At 38.3% G+C, this 23,813-nt stretch overlaps 1 protein-coding gene and 1 pseudogene across 6 annotated transcripts in view; both read right to left on the reverse strand.

The window, feature by feature from the left end:
- Positions 1 to 23,813, reverse strand: part of PTPRM (protein tyrosine phosphatase receptor type M) — a 707,951-nt gene that overhangs the window by 611,706 nt on the left and 72,432 nt on the right. The window lies entirely within an intron of this gene.
- On the reverse strand, positions 3,372 to 3,808 carry LOC105978643 (annotated as a pseudogene).

Here is a 23,813-nt window from a genome sequence, read left to right on the forward strand (position 1 = left end):
AAATGTTTTGAGAATGATGAGGACAATGAATGTACAAATGTGCTTTACACAATTGATGTATGTATGGATTGTGATAAGAGTTGTATGAGCCCCTAATTAAATGATTTTAAAAAAAGGACAGAAAAAAAAACCCCAAACAACAAACGAATATACTATTGTTAAGGGATTAATATCATGGATTACTATCACCTCTGTGAGGTGAGCTGGGTTTAATTCCATTTACACTAAAAAGGATTTGGTTCACAGAGACCAAGGGAATCAGCTTGTCCAGGTTTTAGTATAAGTTAGTGGTAAACCTACAACATTTAGTCTGTTAGTTTCCAAGCCATTACTCACTGTGCTCCACCCCAATGACCCTGTTTTTCTTCATGTGTCATTCAACACTTAGGGAGAAAACAAACCCAACAGTAAAGGGAAATTGTAGTAGCTGCTTGAAAATAGAGTAGTTTTCAGGCAATGTGTATGATATACCTGTACACATAAAAGCCAAGCCATAATGGAAGAGCTATGTATAGAACTTATGTTACCACCATAAGAAACACGTCCACTGTGACTGAAGAAAGAGGAAGAGAGCACAAAGCTAGATAACATTTTAGTTGAATTATACAAAACATAAAATGTTTTTGAAACAAAGAGAATTAACCAACTCATCAAAAATATAAAGCAGGACATTGGTATAACTGAGTTTAGAGAAGGCACTTTTCAACTCTTAGTAAAACATAATCTGACTTTCTCCATTTTTACTGATGAAATCACTAAGCTATGCCATGATCATCCAGAATCACAAAAAACAAACAAACAAAAACCCCACTAGTATTGTCAAACTGTCAAGAATATTGTATCGCACACTATTGCCACCAATTAAATCTGGGCAACCACGGGTGGAAGTTAAAGTGATATGCAATACTTAAGAAAATGTGCGTTTCTTATATCCTGTGAAGGAGTTAGAATGCATGAACAGAGCTCAAAGGCAAGAGTCTGTTTACACATGTTGCAACACACTCGAAACGTTTCTCCCATTCCTGTTAAGGACATCATGAAAAGTCCCTTAAAAGCTGTTAGTCTGGTCCTTTGCCCCTCTTCTAATACTTGACCCATACATTCCATGCCAGAACAAAAGGCTCCATCAGTCAACTTTTTGAGCCATCTATAGGATACAGAAAAATTATCTTGGGGTTAAAAAGACATTTAAGAGAATCCAAGTTAAAAATACTCAAATAATTACAATTTTTGTATTAATTCTTCTCTGAGCGAGAATACAACCTATTCTGCTACATCACATTTCTGTAATGTAGATTAGCTCAAACAGAATTAGGATGCCATTAATCTACTGCAAAAATTCCTGTGGATCCCCGTGACGTTTCTGCAGGATATTAATGTTTTCAAGTGATCTGGACAAGTTCTCTTGCATGTTAAAGGAATGCTGTGTCAATATGTGATGGCCTTGAACAAAGTAAAAAAATCCTGCAGAAGTGCCTTCCCTTAGTGCAAGATATGGCAAGGAATAGTTTAGTGGTTTTACAAAACCATTTTTCTTTCCACTGGAAATGGAAGAAAATTGAAGGCACTGAGAAGCTCTCCTCTCTCAAGCCCCATGTTTAAAAGGAAGGAACAGGGGCTGATGAAGGCGGCAGACCCTGGATGATATTTTTATGTTGGTAGAAGTAGTCTTTATTAGAAATGAATGACCTCAAGGGCCTCCATCTGGAAGGAATAAACTTAAGCCCCAGAGTACTGGGCAACGGATGGATTCACTGGGATGTAAGTGCCAGAAGAGATTTAATGATGCAGCATTTTTATTTTAGTTGTTACTGCTTCTGTTGATTCTCTGGCTATAAAGTTGCTTCGATTTTGAGTGCTCTGGCTCAACTCCATTTTTCTTATGGCAATTTTGTGTTATTCATGCAAAGCCTTTCCGGAATTTGTGCATGGCATTGGGGGAAATGCCTGCCTACTCAGCAACCTCTTCCGCTTTCCCTGTTCCCCTCCCCGAAAGCCATTCTGTTGGGACTGCACCCTGTCACAGGAAAACTTCCCCTCGTTCCAACAGTAAATAACCCATTTAGCAGTCACCACTCTGATTGCAACACAAATAATTTATTTGCAGAAAAGTTCCTCTTTGCTGATTACCTATTCTCTATAGCATGCTCACCATTCAACGAATATACAACCAAAAATCTGCTGCCAGGTTGATTAATACACTACAGGTATTTGAGGGAAAATGAGTTCCAGACAGTTTGGAATGGCTGACAATTCAAAACTTCAAAAATTTCGGTAAGTTCGCAACTCCTGAAACTCTATGCTTCCCTAAACAGCCCCTTTTCTCTTCGTCCAATCTCTCAAATGCCATTTCTATGTCATTCCACAATGAGTGATTAATACTTATACAAACATTTAGAACATAGCACCAGCCCAATAAAGGTTGGTCATTGCTGTTAAAAGCATTTTGGTTCCTCCTTCTTTTTAGATGTGTACACCTTTTTTTCCGCAAGTTTGGATTTAATACATATAATATACATTGTTGCATAAATCAATAATGTGTGCATATTTAGGGGACTTGTAAATCTTTATCATTTACCTCTCTTTTTACCCTCTCTATACCTCCCTAGTCTCTAATACATCTAAGTGGCTTTTTAAAAGATTTTTATCATAATTAGAACACAATTGGCATTGAAATATTACAAATCAATTTGTTTATTCTTGTCCCTACATTTAAGCTTTGAAAAAGGGTATCTTTCTTTCTACGTGTGGGCATAAAAATACAAGGTGGTACCCAAAAAATGCCAGATTTTTTTGGTCAAAGCTATGTATTTACTTTTTTTTAAAACAACCTGATCACTTTCAAAGTACTCTCCATTACACTTAATACATTTGTCAAATCTGTGATTTCATTATTGGAAACATTTTTCAAACTCATCCATTTGGATGGCTGATAGCACCTTCCTCAGTTTTTTCTATGTTATCAAATCATTGTCCTTCCTTGTCCCTCTGAATCTGTGGAAACAAAGAGAAGTTGCATGGAGTGAGGTCAGGTGACTAAGGTGCATGGTGCACGAGAGGCATGCTGTTTTTAGCCAAAAACTGGTGCATTGAGATGGCTGCATGAGCAAGTGCATTGTCATGGTGGCAAAACCAGTCCCTCATCTGCTACAAATCAGGCTTTTTTTGGTTGCACAATGTTATGCAATCTTTCTCAAAGTCTCTAAATAGAAAGCTTGATTAACAGTCAAACCTGGGGAACAAACTCTAAATGCACTATGAATCGATATTTTTGATGGATATCCAGAACAAGGTTTGTCATCAATTGAGATTTCACCTTTTTTTTTTTTTTCAAATGTGCCGGTTTTAATGGAAGTTGCGTACAAGATATTTTACTCTTGCATCCTCTCAAGTGATTCTTCCTTGTATTTTCCCTTTTCCTTTCCTACTTGGGGAGATTTGACTTTCCATTCCAGGATCTGTTTGCGGTCTTTGTCCAGTTTTAACCTCATAATAACCACCTTGCTGGGGTGAATGCCCACAGGGACAGTGGTGCCGTTAGCTTTATCTCGCTGCACCCGCTCAATGTAGATGACGTATTTTTCCGGTAAACCTGGACCACTTTGCCAATCTGCTGACCTTTGTAGTGTCCTCACACAACCTGAACTTCATCATCCTTGCATATAGGCATGGACTGAACATTGTATTTCTGTCTCAGTTCCTTGGAAAGAGGGGAAGACATAATCTTCCTGCGAATGTGGGAAGATGCGTTGAAATGCCTTTTCTGGTTTTTGCTCTGGTCCAAAGTCACAACGGGATTGAACTTCATTTTTGCTCTTCCGGTTCGGTAAGTTTTCCAAGATTTCACCTTTTGTGAAACAAGAAACCCACTTGTACATTTGAGTTTTTCCCATAGCACTGTCCTTGTAAGCTGTGTTCAACATCACGAGAGTTTCAGCAGCATTTTTCTCAAGCAGGTAACAAAATTTCACAGCTGTACACAGTTCTCTTAAATCAGCCATCACAAAAAAAGAAGTTCGAGTGAAAGTGCTTTTACAAAAAAATTCACTGTGACCAGAGAGAACCTTACCATGTGATGCCACAGTGTGCACTAACTCAGAGCAAGTTGCAGGAGGCTAGCCTAGCAGGAAAAATGTGTACTAGGAAAGCTCTGCTCCATCCATCGCAACTATGTTTTTTGGGGTGGGTACTCCCTCTTATACATTGTGGTTCTACAGAATGTTGTTGGGTGCCTTTAGATCAGGTTTCATTTGATAGCAACCCTATGTGACAGAGAAGAGCCAGGTTAAAACTAGGATTTTATATGATTTAATTTGTACAGGGTCACTAAGAGTAGGAATTGACTCCCTCACATTTAGAGTCTTTTCAAGAGGAAATCTGATGGCACAATGCATTATGCATTGAGCTGCTAACTGCACAGTCAGGGATTCAAACTCACTAGCACATCTCTAGGAGGAAAATGAGGCTGTCTCCTCCGGTACAGAATAAAAGCCTTGGAAACCTTATGGTCAGTATGAATCCGGATGGACTCAGTGGCAGTGGGTTGGTTGGCTGTTTGGTTGCTTTTGTGGGAAAAGGTATATCTTTATAGGAGAAAATTAGCATATCATCTTCCCATGGAGTTACTGGATGAGTCAAAACAGTGTCTTCATTAGTAGCAAATGCTTAACCATTCTGTCACCAGGTGAGTTAGTTTATTGTGTCAACATGGCCGATAAACACATGTGGGATTAATTGAAGGGCAGAGGAATAAATGGCTCGGTGAGCCTCGCCTTTCTAGTTCTCGGGTCTCTTGCTTTGTGATGGTCAGACCAGGGTGCAGTTGCCTTAGAAGTTCCCTGCTTCACCTTGCAAGGCTGACTTCCTGCAAGACATCCTCAAGGTGAAGCCACATAGACCTACCCTGATGCAGCCCTGGGTGCTGGAGCAGCTGTGTGGAAACACCTGCCAGTGCTGAGATACTTATATTCATTGACTTGGCTTTCTCCCTGCAGTCGACATCATTGCCTCTGTTTTGTGTGATGGAGGAGAACCTTGTGGATTGGTGTTGGACATATGGGTTAATGGGTTAATGTTGGACTTGTGGGCTTGGGCAGCATTGGGTTGGGATGATTTCATGATGCTCACTTAACCTTTATATAAAACTTTCTCATATATGAGTTTCTGTGGATTAGTTTCTCTCAAGTACCCAGACTAACACACCAGAGCTCCTTGTTCTGAAGTACCCAAGTTAAATTTCTAAAAATGTCAACCTTCCTTGCCAGTGCTGCACTTTTGACTACAATGATTTTATGGAAAGTGTGAGAATATATGCTTAGAGTAGTCTCCTGACCCTGAACCCTGGAGTAAATTCACCAGCTTACAATAAAGAAATCATGGGTGGGAGGGAGGAAATAAGATGAGTTGTTTGAATTTATCACATATCTACTCTGAAAGTAAAATCAACTCAACAACCAATTTTTTTTAATGAAGAGTTCAAAGCATTTATTTTCAATTGTAGACTATTAAGTCTTTTATTTTTAATATTTCTATATGGCTGACTGTTTAATTTTCACCTTCCACTTCAATGTTTTGACTGTAAGGAAATGTATTTCCAAAGAGTAATTGGATCTCCCACTGTTATTTCCTCATTTCAATTTTTCTCCCAAATAAAGCACACCAATGGGCAAATAAATAAAAGAAATCATAATGCAAATTAGCACAGAAATTCTGTTTGTGTTCAGATAACAAGACATCCTTAAGTCACTAACATGTAAGTAGGAAATAATATTGCAGCAAAAGAAAAGTGTTCCACTTGATAGCATTGGCTTCCAAAGGGACGGGCTTTAGATGGAGACTTTGAAGGTCTTTAAGAATAATTATTTTGGTTTCTCCAAATGGAAAAAAAATCTCTTATGAGAACATGCAATGTTCGCATTTTTGTATCTTTGGGTGAATTAAATTTAGCTTAATCATATCTCCTGGCAAAGGCTTTTGATTAGACTATCTTCTACCGTTGCTTGTGACAGGAGGAAGAACTACATATAATTAGCTATTCCTTTCAAACCCATCATTAAAATTTGAATCGGTATGGTAGAGGCTCCAGCTTCTAAAGACTGGGGGAACTGCATCAATATCTAGCCCATATTTGAGAAATTTGTCTGAACAAAAACAAAAAGAGCATTTTTTCTGTTATCCAAAAGTAAGAAATAATTGTGTACATACTTCATTGGCAGAGTTACAGCACTGTATGAGGGTCAAAATTACAAAATAGACTCCTCTTTAAGCATCTTAGTTTTAGAAACAGCATGTGGGCCATTGATCTTCTCCTTGTAGCAGGTTCACCTTCGTTTTCTCATTCTACCACTATGTCTTCAAGCTCCATAAAAAGCTACCAGTCACATCACTGCTGACCCAAGCGTATATGGTCATTAGGGATGCTTCTGCACTTAGGTAAAACCAAGTATTTACTTTTCTAGAAAATACAACTCAATCTCTGATGAGCAGCAAGTCTGTCTTTGTCTCTTGGGGGTTGTTTGTGTTTTTATTGTCGGTTGTTTTCTTTAATTTGTATACTGTATCTCAGACAAAAAACCTTTGAAGTATATTAGACACGAATGAACAGAAAAGTAAAATAAAAAGAGCCAAAAAATGAAAATCTAAATATATTACTATCAATACATAAAAATTACTCTGTGAAATTGAATGAGCATTTGAAAGCCTCCCTCTCACTGTGCATACTTACAACCCGTAAGGAACGAGCTGTGAAGACACACTCAGTGCTGGCTCAGAGCTACAGCAGTGCCTGTGCCCCTGCCCGCGTTGCTGTATGGGAGGCCACACGGCACCCTGTGTCCTAACACATGCTTCTCTAATATGAGGAGAAAGACTGAGAGAAAATTTGAATAGAAATAAAGTGGTAGAAGAAAATGAAGATTGGGGAATAAGAAGCAGGTGGATGAACCGAGAAAAGACACTGCTGTTCTGGTGCGCAGGAATGGGATAAATGTGAGGAACACAGAAAAGAACAGGTTTGAGGCCAGGGGGAAATGAAGAGAGCCCAGTTTCTGCAATGCAGGTGACCGGCACCCATACCAGCTTTGTAAGAAGTCCAAGAATGCAGGGAATGCAAATGTGCCAGATTCTCTTGATATATCAAACTTCTCATTAAATCCTCATGGCAAAGAAGACACCAGAAGAATGAAGGAATGCTACACTCGACAAATACCTGACAGAGTTAGGGGTATCTGAACTCTTTATCTTCAATTTATCAATATTGTGCTCTAAGGGTAATGATAAAAGATATTTTTAAATGATTTTTAAAATGCTTTTTGCTGAAATTAGCAGTCCTCCCAGAAACCCTGCCATCAAGCAATTTGAAACAATACCAATCCAACAGAAGAGAATAAAGTTCTTTAGGGAAACAGACGGACGTATGTCTCCGAGGAACAGTCAATGTGTTCAAACTGCTGACCTTTCACTTAGCACATAGGTGAATGCTTAATTTAAACACTGTACATTGTACACAGCAAGCTAGTATGCACATGTCCTTGTGAGCTGCTAGGTTACATGCATTCAAATACACAAAACTTTCATGAAAAGTGTGTATTACTATGTCTCTCACTATGTGTATTCAAAACTTAACAAAATAAGTCAACACACATTGCTTCAAAATCATAGAAACTTTAGCAAGCAAAGATATCACAATGTGAAAGTATTCTTGCTCAATATATCATCCATGTCTCCACATTGGTGTGGAGTTGATGCTAGCATTTCTCTTTTCTGAAGAATTCTGGACTCTGAATTACAGTGCTTCCAAATGGCAGTCATGTTTCTATGAAGTGTTCTTTGCGTTTAAGGAACCAAAAGAAGTCTGATGGACGGAACAAAGGTGGGGGCACAGCAGAGGCAAGGCTGCTCCCGGACCTTCTCATGGCATAGCACGGACCTGCCCGGGATGCAGGCACAGGTACCGCGAAGTGATGGGAGTCTAAAAACCCTTAGGTGGTGTTCTTGGCATTGTTCTCACCAAGTCTTAATTTTCATGAAATTTCTTCCTTATAATAAGTTCCAGTAATTATCCTGGGTTGTTTGAAAAAAATCTATCAAGATTAACCATTTGGAATCCCAAAAAACAGTTGCCATACCTTTTTTTTTTTGCCATAACCTTTTGAGCTGACCTCTCTGCCTTGAATTAACTGGCTCATCACTGCCTTTCTTTTAGGCTACAAAATAAGACTAAGATATGTGTATTATTGGGAGAACTTATATATAGCTATCACATTACAGAGACACGTTTAACACATTTTGTTTGGAATTGTATTAGAATTTAAATTCTGAGCACCTTGAAGGTGGTGACAGTCCCAAATCCATTTACAGAGTGCCAACACAGATCAACCTCCCTTGAATGATTTCTGATCCTTAACCAAGGGCATTGATAATCTTGTCCTCAGGAAAAGTACCTTGGAAGTGGATTGCCTCCACCCCTCTCTGGCCAGCCCAGAGAGGGGCAGTGTTTCTATTAGGGGCCTACCTAGTATGTCCTTGATAGAGGTCACCATACTGAGAACATTACAGCGGGTTACGCGTAGTCATGCCCTATGAGTCTCCCCTTGACTGCTTTTATCAGAAGGTCCGGTAAACATATAGCAAGATGGCAAAGAAGTAGTATATTACACAGAGGCCCAAACAAAGCTTTCCAGCCAACTGCAAAGTGTTTTATTTCCTATAGAGCCAAGTTAGTGTTGAAGCTGGAAAAGAGGAAGTCCATGGCCTCACTGTGGCAATATGCCAATCTTACAGGATATTCCAGTGGATTCCACACCAATCCAGGTGCTATAAAATTACTCATGAGCATAGTTCGTATGCCTAAGGTGTACTTACAACACTAGTTTTAAGAAATTTCTCTTAAATACCAGAAATATATCCATTGTCAATTTGGTGATTCGTGGTGCCTGCTCCTTGCCCACACACCCATAAGCTGGCTTTCCATGTAGGCCAGATGTTCCACAGGAAAACCAACCTGTTCCTTTCAAACCTCTACTACTTCTAACCGGCCAAGGATGGTCTGATGCAGTCAGGTTTGGTTTTGTGTTTTTCTTCTTGAAATGACAATGGTGGGATGTTTTTCTCTAAATGAAAGTTGGGGCAGGAATTAGGAGACCTGGCGCCTTACGTCTAATGTTACTATGAACTGACATCCTTATTTCATAGGTAAAAAGTAAGATTTTACCTCTCATAAGCATGCAGTTTTTGCTTGCTTATTTCTGTGTTGGATAAAATGTTCTTTCTATCATAAAAGTGAACTCCTCACGTGTTTGCAGAGAGCCCTGGGCACTGGGAAGTTCTGTTGTGAACTTTCAGGAAGGAAAAGGTTATACTGAAGAGCAGTCCTGTACTCAGTTAAGTCTGAAATACCTATTTTGAATGTAAAGGAGAGGAAAATGGACTACAATAGTGGAGACCTCCCTACACTCATAGGTGGGGTGCAGTCTGAGTCGCTGATGCCTCTGGTGGATATATTGGATAGTGTAAAATACGGTGTATACACACACACAAATAATATGGGTTCGGTGGGGAGGGGGAGGGGATAAAAGGGAGCTGATATCAAGGAGGTCAAGAACGAGAATGTTTTGAAACTGATTTTGCTAACAAGTGTACAATACTGCTTGATGTGCCTGAACTGTGGAATGGTACAATATCTGTAAGAGTTTCCAATAAAATTATTAAAAATAATAATAATAAAACAGTTCATACTCAATAATGCTGAGTACACTGTTTTCTACTTCAACAGAGGCTTTTTTACATGTTTCAAGAGCTACTATGACAATCATACCAACATTCTTCACTGTACAAACAATAACAAAACTTTAATTACTGCTAGCAATAAAATATGGAGAAATGTAGATGAATTAAAATACTGATTATCTAAGGTATTTATGGTCAAGGCCAATTTCTCTTTCACTTAACTAATACTTTCTGTTTAATGAACCCCACTTGTTGCTCTTAATCGATATGATGTCATGAACCACAGAGATAAGTAAATGTTGAATACAATTATAGCACCATGAGCATATGCACACAGCAATTTTTCTTTATCTTCTCATGAGAGGAAATCTCTGTTTGGAATCATAAGGCTGAGCAGTGGTAGTCCAGGGCAATAATAATGGAGAAGAGAAAGTTAAAAGGGAAATTTCAAGTTAGAACCAAAAAAATTTGTGTTTGAATAGATACTGAGAGATGGGTATCTGATGATGTACAATGTGATTCTACCAAAATGATGTAGAACATCGTATTATACTGAAAACTGAATTTAATCTGGCAAAAAGCAGAAGTGGGTATTTCATATTGTGATATCCCCAAACAACTCACTTAGTATAATGTTTTAGAGATCCATCCACTTGTCCTATTTATCAGTGCTTCATTCTTTTTTATGATGAATAATATAATATTTAATGGATTACCATGATTTGTTTATTCCTTCTTCTATTGATGGAGATTTGGGCCGTTTCTACTTTTGGCTTTTGTGAATATTGTTGGTACTAAACACCAGCCATAATAAAGTAGTGGTTTACAGGCTGGGCTTCTAATCACAAGGTTAGCAGTTTGACACAACTAGCTACTCAAGAAGAAAAAGATAAAACTTTCTAATCCCATAAAAAATGACAGCCTCAAAACCCATAGGAGCAGTTTCACCCTCCCCTCTAGGATACCTAGGAGTCCAGACTTATTGGATGGCACTTGAATTTGGTTTGAGTTTTGGCGCACATGGCCAGTGAACCAAAACGAGGAGGGACTGCAATTTGTAAAATGTGCATGTCTGGAATGGAAAAATTCAAGTCCAAAGCCTTTTTAAAAATGTGATCTGCCTTTAGAAAATAAGATCAGTGGGTCAATTTCATAGTAAGAAAAGCTCTTGGTCAACAGAGTGGGAACAGGAGTGTCATGCTCCAAAATAGAGACAAACTGCTCCACTTTGAACGTGTATTGTGCACAGTGCAGGCAACGACCCAGTGTCTTCCATCAGATTCCTGAAAGGGCTCCCTGCCTCTCTCCTCAGTATCTTATGGAAAACCTTTGTGAATTTTCCTAATCATTCGAGGAATCCTCATTTTGAATACTGTGGCTACTACTGATCAAATTGGTTCAGACTTGGACGGAACCAAGCAGAGAGCAGCACATCCACAGCTGTTTCAGGTGTCACAGTGTGGTTTCTATAAAGGCACCTGACTCCTCCAAACACAGTAGGGGTTTACATTAAAAACCTTTTTTCAAAACAAATAATAAAAACTAAAAAAGCTGTGTTCCTTACAGCTTGATATGTTGCTTTCATAAAACTTTTTTCAAGGCTTGCATTGCAGATTGTGATATATGACGGAGCTGAACTCCCGCCTTGCACACACAAACACACACAGTTCCGATGCTTTAAAACTGTTATTTAATAGTTAGGGACTTGGAGTCACACTATCCTCCGGAGAGTTCACTAGCGGAGCAGCAATTCTTGTGGCGATTAAAGCAGAGAGCATCTGTAAACCCGCTCATTAGGCAGAAGTACTTCCACAGAGTCTGTACAGGACCCAGAGGAAGAAAACCCAACTGAAGGCAAAGGGTATTTTTAAACTCTTCTGGGAATAAAAAAAGTTAAGTGGTTTTATACTGTTTTCAAATAAAAACCATTCAACTGATTTTATACTTAAAACCATCACAGTGTATAGTCACTGGTAGGCACTAAAATGAAGAGATGAAAAGACAGGGTGCATTCTACCAATTATGTTTTCTATCTGCTACACACACTCTGGTATATCAAGTACAAGAAAGGAAGTACACCAAAGCAAAAACGAGAGCCCCATTGATCCATGCAGTTATTTAGATGACTTGTATGACTCAGTCATACACAGAAACATTTTACTTGTTGCTGTGCCTTCAAGCAATCCACAAGAAAAAAAAAAGAGACTGCAACAAGGAGAAAAATGAGTTGTCGAAAGGGAAGATATAAAATCTATGAAGCAGGGCAAGTCAGCACTTAAGGGTTAGTTATGAGCTTTATTTATAAGTAAGCCAGTAAGTCACAGCAAGTCTCTGGAAAGCCTAATATACGATGGTCTGCAGCTATCAAGCAGATTAATTTACACTTTGTAAGGTAAGGGGTGCTTAATACATTTTATGAATGATTTTCATCTAAAAGTACTTCAATTAAAGGGGGCCAATCCTTAGCCATCTTGAAAATACAACTCTCGGAACAACTTCAATAGCCAAGGACTAAGGCACACAAGACTTCTGGGTGGTACAGTTTTTAATTGACTAACTGCTAACCAACCCAGTGACAGTTCAAACCGACTCACCTGAAAATCCTGATGATCTACTTTCACAAAAATTATAAGCAAGAACATTTTATGAAGCAATTCTATGCTTTAATACGTGGAGTTTCTTTCATGTATATGGAAGAAGCACACCAGCCTATGCAACCACGAGGTGTCGAAGGGATCAGGTATAAGGCATCATCAGAACAAAAAATCTTACCATGGTGAATGATGGGGGCAGTGCGGATTGGAGATCCAAAGCCCATTAGTAGGCCACTGGAGATCCCCATGCAGAGGGGTCTCAGGGAGGAGATGAGCCAGTCAGGGTGCAATGTAACAATGATGAGAAATACAACTTTCCTCTAATTCCTAAATGTTTCCTCCCCACTCCCACTATCATGACTCGAATTCGACCTTGCAAGTCTGGCTAGACCAGAGGATGTACACTGGTACAGATAGGAATTGAAAATACAGGGAATCCAGGGCGGATGAGCCCTACAGGACCAGTGGTGTGAGTGGCGAAACAGGGAGGGTAAAGGGAGAATGGGTAGGAAAGAGGGAACCGATTACAAGGAACTATATGTGACCTCCTCCCTGGGGGACGGACAACCGAAAAGTGGGTGAAGGGAGACGTCGGACAGGGCAAGATATGACAAAATACCAATTTATAAACTATCAAGGGCTCATGAGGGAGGGGGAAGCGGGGAGGGAGGAGAAAAATGAGGACCTAATGTTGGGGGTTTAAGTGGAGAGAAAATGTTTTGAGAATGATGTACAAATGCGCTTTACACAATTGATGTGTGTATGGATTGCGATAACAGTTGTATGAGCCCCTAATAAAATGTTTTAAAAAAAAAACGTGGAGTTTCCATGAGTCTCAATCAACTTGTTTTGATTTGACTTTAGGGTAACCACACTATATTTTAATCTCAACCACAGTTTTATTTTTCATTTCAAAATTATTATTTTTCATGATGTTACAATATTTAATGTGAACATAGGCCAAACTCTAGGATAGAAGTAGAAATGGGACCCTTAGCTTTTAGGATATACTTAACACACACACACACACACACACACATGTTAGGGGCTTTTAGACAAACTAGTGCATGTGTACATACATCACATGAAAGGGTAGATATGGACTGCGGCCCTTATCTGTTCAGTTCTAGGCCTGGAGGCCAGCTTGCTGAGCTTTGGGGGGTTTGCTTAAACTCTTCTAGATTTGGGGGAGTAATTGGACACAGAGAAGAGCCCTATCAACAGGGCCTTCTATTTCAATACAGGTGGCATCTAAAGTACAGCATGTGGAAGGGGAATCATAGACACAAAGCAGAAACTCCTGATGCAGAGCAACTCATTTCCCCCTGTGAACTAAAGGATGTCCCAAGTGACCGTTTCATCCTCCAGGAAGTAACAGGACAAATCTAATCTGAGTAAGAGTTCGCACTAGCTTACTTTATTAGAGAAGAATGGCAAGAGATGTCATTTGTTTTTCTGTTATAATCCACCATTAAAAGAGTCACATTGAAGGTACTTCTTTAATTTCTTTCTTTGGAGATGTGGTCATTCTTAAATAAGTTGATAACCACTAACATAAAAAAGTTAATATCTGTGTTGAAAAATACACAAACCCCCTTTAGGCAAAGCCCCTAGATTATTATATGTAGTATGTAACTAATCAGCAAGACCTCCCTGTCTCCCATGAATTTTCACCGTCAGTCACTTCCCCGGTGATACCATACAGCAGAACCATTGTTTTCATCTTCAATTGTGTTGCATATGTACTACGACTAGGCACACTTTTTTCCATTTTTCCAGAACATTCTCCTTCCCACCATCAGCCAAATTCTTACTTTTCCTTCAGGTCTTAGCTGAGGGACCATAATATATTTTTATGGTTAAAAATATTGAGAGAATATTTCTGTCTGGAATTCATGAGCAAAGACAAGAGAACCACAAGAGTTTGTACAGAACTCCACTTCTCTAGCCTGGACTCACCTACTAAGCTTTCTTCAGAATACATGTTCTACATGCACAAATAATCATATCATTATTGATTATATGATTACAACCCAAGGCCTTGCTTATCTTACTGCTTTTGTTACCCCACTGCTACTCCAAACCTCCTGGCAACCCCCTATTTTTCTCTCAGTATGCAGCTCACGCCAACATCTTCCTTGTAGCCGATAAAACTAATCGATCTTCCCCTTCCCGCTCTGAAATTCCTACTCCAAACACCAGTATTTGCCACTCTGTAAATCATGTTTATATGTTGTAGATACAGGTAGAGAACTTCTCTTAACTTAACTTTGAGTCTTTGGTTCTAAATGAATGGCATCAGAATCTCCTCTTCGATGATTTGCAGAGAGTGGGATCATATTCAAGGCATAACAGCTGAAATCACAGTCCTCAGATAATCACATCAAACCTATTGCCTATGACTCCTGTAAATCCCATATGCTACAAAGTTGATCAATGTTTCAAAGTGTTTTTTTGTTTGTTTCAGTAATATTTACAGAAGCAGATCACAGTGCCTTTCTTCTATGGTGCGCTGGGCAGGGCTCAAACCGCCAACCTTTATGTTAGTATTCCACCACAAACTGTTTTGGCAACCGAGGGCCTGAGAGAGCTAGGCCCATCTGTCCCTTAAAAAATCCTGTAACTGAACATATCGGGGTTTGTATATTAGGATATTAAAAACTGAAGATTTTTCACAAATATGCACCTAATGATATATATAATTATCAGATAAGATGAAAAATTATAGCAGCAACTATTTAAGAGTTAAAAGTAATTTCTATCAAGTATTTGTGAAATCTTTTAACTAATCCTGGATCCATACCAATGGAACAGTATCAGCTAAAGTACAAGTGACACCTGAGCCATTAAAAGCATGTGACACATACTTGCCATGCTTAGTGAAACTAGTATTCTTCTTAAAAGCTACCAGTCTAATAACTGCCACTTACTGGCCATCTGAGAAATAACAGATTATTTCTTTCTCCAGGGAAACTGAAAGTCTAAGACTTTAAAAGTCTCAATACTCATTTGTTCATTTGATCACAACCAACCCAAGATCGAGTAAATGAAAACCAGACTTTATTGTGTATTTCTGTACTAAAAAAAAGGTCAAGTTTTTAAGTAAAGGATATTGAACTTCTCATGAATATTCCTATTGTCAAGCTGTTCCTTACCTCAAACCTAAAAGGCAGAAAATCCCTTATAACTCTACGCACAGGGCAATTTCTTTTAACAGGTACACACAGATCTCATTTTTCCTGATCCCTGTTTCTACCACAACTTTTGATAAGGTGATAGTTAGGTTTAAAGCCCATCTCCTTAATGCCCAGGAATGACCTCGTATGTTCTTAGGCCAACTAGCCACAAGTCACATGAAACTATGACCCTACACCTCCAAACCCAGGAACCAAATCCCATAAGGTAGTTGGCTATAAAGAAGCAATCTCGGCAGCTCGACTTTTCTCTCTCTCTCTCTCTCTCTCTCTCTCTCTCTCTCTCTCTCTCTCTCTTTCTTTCTTGCGCCATTGTTGTAATTATACTTATCACATCAAAACCAAGCCAAACCCACTGACTCATAACAGCACTAGAAGACAGAACTTCACGGGAGTAGAGGCCCTCATCTTGCTCCTGCGGGGCACCTGGTGGTTTCAAACTTATGGACAGCAATTACCCTAACTGGCTGTGCATGCACCCCTGCTCTTCATGCAAGTGTTATACCATAATCGGTATTGGAGTTGGCTACTAGATCCTTTGACCTGACAGCGATTGGATCAGTTCCAACAGTTAACCTTAGATTGGCAATGTAACACTTAACCACTGCAATACCAGTCCCTTTCATAGGTCATTATAGGATTGCAGCTGTAAGCAATGAGTTATCTCTATGTGTCTACTGGAATGACTAAACAATACCTAACGGTGGGAAGAATGTGAACCAAAATGAATTCATCATTAGTGAGAATGGAAAACAATCTGTTATTTTCTGATGGGGCTGCCATGGTCCCTCTGGTGACCTTTGCAGAAGTCTGATTCCTAGCATAGGATTGCTATCTACCATGAAAGACATCATCCACAAGTTGGGCTGGTGCACACACTCAGGCTAATGGTTCCAAGGAGCTCTGAGTTCAGAGGTGCAGGCAGTGCGAAAGATGAAGTGTGACTATAGGTTCTTGATCCCATGTGACGTAAGTGTAGAGACAAACCTTGACGACATGGATGCAGATGGAAAACACCCCACATGCAGGGAGCTTCAAGTATTCTTGCAGAAATGGGACTGGGGAATCAGAGTACAAAATTATAGCCAAGAGAATGCTAACAGATGTGGGACCAGCCATAGCCCAGCTTCCACATCAGTATTAAACACTTGGTTTCTGCTTTATCTGGAGCTCCTTTTTCAGAGGTTACACTCAAAATACGGACCCAATGTAGATAGATTATTGTCATTATTACCCTGAATAAATAAAATGGAGTGAATCTCATTTATATATTTGGATTTCACCTTTCCTGTACTTCATGGCAAGAACTTATCATACAGTTTCTGGGACTAATTTCAATAATCAAAGAATGTCGTATACTCAAAATTCATACCATCAGAATAGTAAGTAAATTAAAATGTGAGTTATGTGAACAATTGTTCTCTTGTCTGAATATTGGTCAATCATCCAGTGGAATGTTACCTCCAGAAGGAGAGCTCTGCCTTGTTCAGAGATAGGCTTGCTGCTAATGCCCCACCTTGGACATAGCAGGTGCTGAATACATCATGTCACACTCTTTAATCTGCAAGAATCATTAACTCCTAACACATGGTATCCCATTCAACAGCCATATGTCTTATTTTCTATTCAGACTTCTCACCCAAACAACTTTAGGTGTTGTTCTTAGAACAGTTTTACTAAAATTGTATTATACCATAACTTCTGTCAAAATAACAAAAATGGATTTTGGCCCCAGGACTTACTTTTTAATGAAGAGAAGCACAATTTTACAGTTTCTGTGTCCCACACTTCCTACCATTACTGTCTTTTTTTCACAATGTGACCTTCCAGCATACACCTTCATTTGCCCTGTTCGGTAGGTGCACACATAAATAGGTCTGTATAAAGACTGAACTCCATAAGCAGCTCCAAGACCTAAGATGGCTCCAAGCGCAATGTGATGTGAATGTGATTGCTCAGCTAAAAGACTGAATAAGTACGGTCAGAGGATACAGCTCTGATGCACACCTTGTGTGACTTTTAAAGCATGCTATATAGATACAGAAAAGAGGGCTGAACTCACAGCTACAAAGAAAGAGCAACAATGGGCCTACAGAATGATGACAATCAGACTGTAATGGAGTCCAGGCTGCAGCGGAGACACCAGAGGAAGAAAGAGTTAGTCCTCTACCAGCGAGCACACCATTTAAGTGGATATTTAAATAAAAACTTTACTTTTCCGTTCTGTTTCAATCCAGCAGACTATTATGCAGTGTCTCCTGTATGGTATCAGGGAGCAGAGATACAAGGAAATTCTGGAAGATAGGGAGGCCAACAGAGATAACAGAAATGAATACAAGGTGAAAATGAAGCTACCCTACAGTATATCACAGTTCCAACCACTGGATGAGTCAGAATTTGTGCCCCTAAATTTATATGACCTCTCTAAATGTCAGTCAATTTTCATTTTAGCCTTTATCTTCTGACATTTCTCTTTCTATGTGAGTCTCCTCCTTCTCCTAAGGCAGAAAATACTAGAGTTTGTTCAGCACCCTTTCCTCTGAGAAGACCTACTACTGTCAGTCAGTAAAGAGAATCCTTCATCTCCAGGTACTAAGTACAAGGCTTAGGTGTGGGCATGTGACCCTGTTCATGACATGTGTAATCAGCAGGCTGGATCTAGAATTAAAATATCAAAAGAGCAGATTAAGATTGGCATTATTCAGGCTAGATGAACTGAACAAAATAGGTAAATCAAACACAAGTTGCCATGCTGAAGGATTTCCTGTGAAAAATACTTGCTGATTAAAGAAACATCAAAAGAAGATGGAAGTAATACATAAAGTCACTGTATGAAGAAGCATTGTTTGACATTTAACCAATTCAGGACTTAGCATATGATCAAGAACAAATGGTAGTGAAGGACGGAGTCCAAAGTGCACTGAAGGTATTGTCAAAAAGCAAAGCTCCAGGAATTTATAAAATACCAACTGAGATGTTTCAACATGCCCATGCAATGCTGAAAGTGCTTATATGATAACGTCAAGAAACTTGGAAGGCAGCAGATGCCTGACCAGTTGATGAGAAGAGATTCATATTTATATTAATTCACAGGAAAGGTGACCCAACAGAATGTGTAAATTATTAAACAGTATCACTAATATGAAACAAGAACATTTTTGCTGAACATGATTTAAATTTATTCCAACAATATATCAATAGAGAATAGCCAAAAATTCAAACTGGATAAAGAACAGGACATGAAACAATGGATATCATTACTAATGCCAAAAAGAGCTTAGTTAAGAGCAGAGAATACTAGAAAGATGCTTACTAATGTATTAATGATACTCAAAGGTACTTAATTACATTGATGATAAAGAACTGTGGATAGCATTATAAAAATTGCATTTAGTTATGTTTATGTGGAACCTGTACATACACTAAAAGGCAGGTGCTCAAAGAGAACAAGGAAAACTGTGTGGTTTAAAATAGGAAAGGTGTGTACCAAGGTTGTGTCCTTTCACCATGCATTCAGTCTCTCTCTCTCTCTCTCTCTCTCTCTCTCTCTCTCTGATTATCAAGTCAAATTTACACTAAGTAAATACTCAAAGCAGTTTTATGATAAAAAATAAGGGATCAGAATTGTAGGCAGCAAACTCATTAAGAGTCTGCAGTATGGAGATGACACAATTTTCATATAAATATAAATATTTTATTATTTAAAAGATTCCAGCTCTATTTACTATGAGGATATTTTGTTTGCAGAAAGTAAAGATTTGAAACACTTACTGATGAAAATCAAAGAATTCAGCATTCAAGGTGGCTTAAACCTCAACATACAGAAAATTGAAATCTTAACAACTAGACCAATAAACATCTTGGCCTAAAGAAACAACACTGGATTTCATCTTACTTGCATCCACAAGTAATGCTACTTGGAAGTAACCGAAAATCATGGTTCATAAAATAAAGGGCCAGCAAAAAAAAGGAGAAAAGGAAGATCTTTAATGAGATGAATTGGCACAATGGGTGTAACAATGAACACAAACATAGCAATTATTGTGAGGATGGCGCAGAACTAGGCAGGGTCCTTAAGAATCAGAACCTATTAGGTGGCATTAACAGCTACAACAGTAGCAACAGTGGTAAGTTAAATACTGTAAGAAAGGGTTAAGATAATATGATAAGCCCTAGTTTTTTGTTGCTTACAAGAAACATATCTTAAATATGAAGAAATGTTGAAAATAGAAGCATGCCTGCCAAAATGATAACTTCAAACTGAAAACAAAACATGTAGCCACAGCAAGAAGCACCTAGCAATGCACAGTGAATTTTATGAGAAAAAGTTCATCATAGCCAGATAATTAGACCTTTTCTGATATTTAAATACCTAAGTAACAAGGAATCCTGGTGATGGTTTTTATCCACCCAGATAAAGAGCTTCAATCAGAAAACAATCTTTTCTATCCAGATTTTGTAAAACTGCTTTGCGGGCAGCAGCTTTTGACCCTCTTGTCTAACTTCACAAGGGCGAAGAGAGAGAATCCCACCACCATCCTCCTATCACTGTACTAGTTCTGACCACTAGCAATGCCTCCGATTCTCTACTTCTTTCCTTGAGTTGATGATTTGTTGCAATGGCCACGCAGAACTTACTGACCCTACTCAAGATTACTGGGTTTATAAGGAAGGTAATAGGTTACATTTGAGGAGTAGAAATGGCAATATACCGTTCCTCAGTCCGCATGGCTTCTTCCCTGATCCATGGGCCCCATGGGGTGGCTTTTGCCCTGCTTAGGCAAGTGTCACAAAGTTCTTAAGCTCTAATGAGTGCAGAGGCACCCCTCTCTGCCAAAAAATCTTCCTGCCCGAAGACACTCGGCTGTAGGGTTAGCTAGTCTACTGTGATCGCTGTGCTCCATGGTATAGAAAGTTGATCATGCCTATCACTGTGTGAGTGTTACAAGACCATACACCAGGAAGGGGGTCATAGGCAGTAATTCACCACCACACACATTTACAGATTCGCACTTCAATGTAAACTCACTTTGTAAATTTTGAGTCATTGGAGTTACATTTTCAGTCTGGCTGTCTTTTCAATAAAAGAAGCCTAGCTAATGAGAGCAGGTGTTGGTGAGAAAATGAGCCATGAAATCATCTCTTTGTGTCTGTTGCGCCTAGACTGTAAAGTTGCTGAATTAGCTATTCATTAGAAAACGTTTCAGAATTTCCCCTGAAATTTCACAAAACAGAACATTTGAACGGAAATATTCTTTTTCATGCATCATAAAGAATGAAAGATAATTCCTTTTAAGCTAAAGGAAATGAGAGATGCAGTTGCTTTCAAAACTTTAAAAAACATTTTCAAATAATTGTCATTTTTCTTCTATAGTGTGACCAGTGATTTTTATTGTTGAAGTAATAGGAGAAATAAGAGTATCATGAAAAGAATTCCATAAACTTCTAATTCTGGTCTCACTTTTTGTGTTTTAAACCTATGTTGGCTAAAGAAGAAATAATGAGGACCTACATTTCTGCAAAGGTTCTTCTGACCACTTCTGCAACTACCTATGGAACTTTCTGTGTAAACTCATGGCAACTCTTTTCAAACAACTGGATTAAAAAATGGAGCTTAATTTCCTTTGCCTTGAAACTTCATGATGGATTTAAAGTTTAAAGCATAAGGCATCCGTGACTCTTAGAACTACAAGTCCAGAGTGAAATAATCTTTGGCTTTCTGCCCAACCTTATTTAAAGTATTATTTTAAAATGAATAGAAAATCTAGAAGTGCACACCAGATTGTTAGCCCTTGGTTACCTCTATGGAATGGAGGTAAAAGGGTGCAAGAATGGGAGACATTTCATTTTATTTTTTAAACTTCTGAAATATTATAATTATTTTACACTGACACTCATTTTTGGAAAAGAATTTTTAAGGATGGCAGTGTTCTGAGTAAACAGGATACAGTAGAAGGGTTCTGTAAAATAATTTCATTTTTAAAAAATAGAATATTATTGTTTCCAGTAAATGTCTACACAGCAAATTTGGTTTTCATTTAACTTTTCTACACAGTTTGTTCAATGATATTGGTTATTTCTTTTCAATCCCAAAGAAAGCAGAAAATAATTTTTAAATAGAACAAATTAAGAATGTGGTAAAAAGGGAAAACAAGTAATAAAATGTTAAATTTTAACAATTTATTTTGCATTAATTCATTTTCTGATGTATTTTGTCTGAGGACAGGGCTTTTCACATCCTTGGTCAATAATCATTCTTTAGAGGATTCTTTCCCATGGGGTCTCTGCAAATAGATTTGGGGCTTTCACTGTCATCCATAGCCTTATCCAAAGTGGGTGCTTAGACTTTAAGCTCTAATACATGTCCCTACTAAGATATTGGAGAAAATATTAATGTTAAAGATTTACCCAACTGAATTTTGACTTTTTAAAGATGTTTCCAAGGAAATAATTTTAATTAACTATTTCATAAGTACAGGAATCCCTGGGTGGAACACACATTTAAATGCTGACCTACTAGCAGAAAGTTTTGAGGTTCTAGGTATTAGAAGAAAGACATTATTCTGAAAGATCATAGCCATAGAAACTCTGTGAAGTGAAGTTCTACTCTGATACACATAGGAATGTCAGGTGTAGAAATCCACTCAACAGAGACTGGTATGAAAAGCTTCCAAAAAATTCATGGAAAATTTGAATTAAAAGATAATATAATGTTTCCACACATATTTTGAAGCTCCTTTTTTCATCCTTGGACATTAGGTAGGATTATTCTCTGTTTTTCAGCATGAGCATCCGAGCCAACTTTCCTGAGTAGATGAGTAGTTTATATTATAAAGATTCCACCTCTCTTTACTATGAGGATATGTGTAAACACATCTACTTTAAGCGACTCAGGGTACCATGTAACTCATGCTCTCCTTTTTAGTGCCAAAAGAGAAGAACTGGCCTCCACATACAATTCTTCTTAAACTTTAAGAATCCTGAGCATCAGAGCTTTCACTTCAGCCTCAACAGAGCAGCCTTCCCCACTTTAAGTGATGTCCATGGTACACAGCTATTCATGAGACACGGTGGTGGCCTGTGGAGCCCCCAGCATGGTGCCCTGCAAACCTTGTGGCTTGGTTAAGTGCTGCAGCCATCCACAGCTCACCTAGCATTTCTTTACATTTTATAGTAACATTTCCCCACACCTACAGTTCACCTCTTTATTCATCTTATGTCCTTCACACCTAGGCATAGGAAATCCACAAGGAAAGGAAAAGGCCATGGTACAATAGAAGCAACAGACTTGAAACTGCACTGTGTTTGATTTCATGTCTACCCCCTTGTGATTGAATAACTTTGAACAGCTTACTTCCTTTTACTAAATCTTAATTTCCTTATTTATAAAATGGAAATACGGATATGGATTCACTGAACGGTCTGCTAGAACTAAGTGAGGTTTTTATTTTTGTCAGTACAATGAGAATGGATCAGCTTTTCAGTAACCAACTCCAAAATATTTCTCTACAGTAAAAATCCAATTAATTACTTTGCAATGAAATAATACAACCATAGATCAGAAAATGTGATTCCTTTGTGTTTCCACAAATGTAGAGGGACATGAAAGGACAGTGATTTGATGACATAGAAGAGGGGAAGAAAAAAGTATATGCATATACAATTGATGAATGGATGGTAACAAGAGTTGTAAGACCCCCAATAAAATGATTTTCTAAATAATTTATTTATAAAGGTAAAATAAAATCTTTTGAATAAAAAAACAAAACAAGGGAGGGGCTGTCAACCATCCAAACAGATTAGTTTGAAAATGTTTCCATGAATGAAATTGCAGATTTGACAACTATATTAAGTGTAATGGAGAGTACTTTGAAGGTGATAAGGTTATTTTGTTAAAAAAAAAAAAGAAATACATAGCTTGGGGGGGGGTTATTTGGGGGTACCGTCTCATATACTCATGGGCTTGTGATATAATTCCAATGGCAATTATAAAAGTAGAAATTAAATGTGCATGTGTGTTTGTGTGTGTGTGTGTGTGTGTGTATCAGTAAGTGTGGGGCAAACTGACATGGTCATCAAGTCACCTACTTTGAAGGAGACCATCATCATTTACATGTCTAAAGTGTGTGCAATTGATGTATTTTCTTTTTTTTAAATCTTTTATTTATTTATTTGTTTGTTTTTAACATTTTATTAGGGGCTCATACAACTATTATCGCAATCCATACACACATCAATTGTGTAAAGCGCATTTGTACATCATTCTCAAAACATTTTCTCTCCACTTAAACCCCCGACA

This window comes from Echinops telfairi, unplaced genomic scaffold (assembly GCF_000313985.2).
Source record: "Echinops telfairi isolate 266 unplaced genomic scaffold, ASM31398v2 ScPeMD7_57;HRSCAF=196, whole genome shotgun sequence".
Lineage (NCBI taxonomy): Eukaryota > Metazoa > Chordata > Mammalia > Afrosoricida > Tenrecidae > Echinops > Echinops telfairi.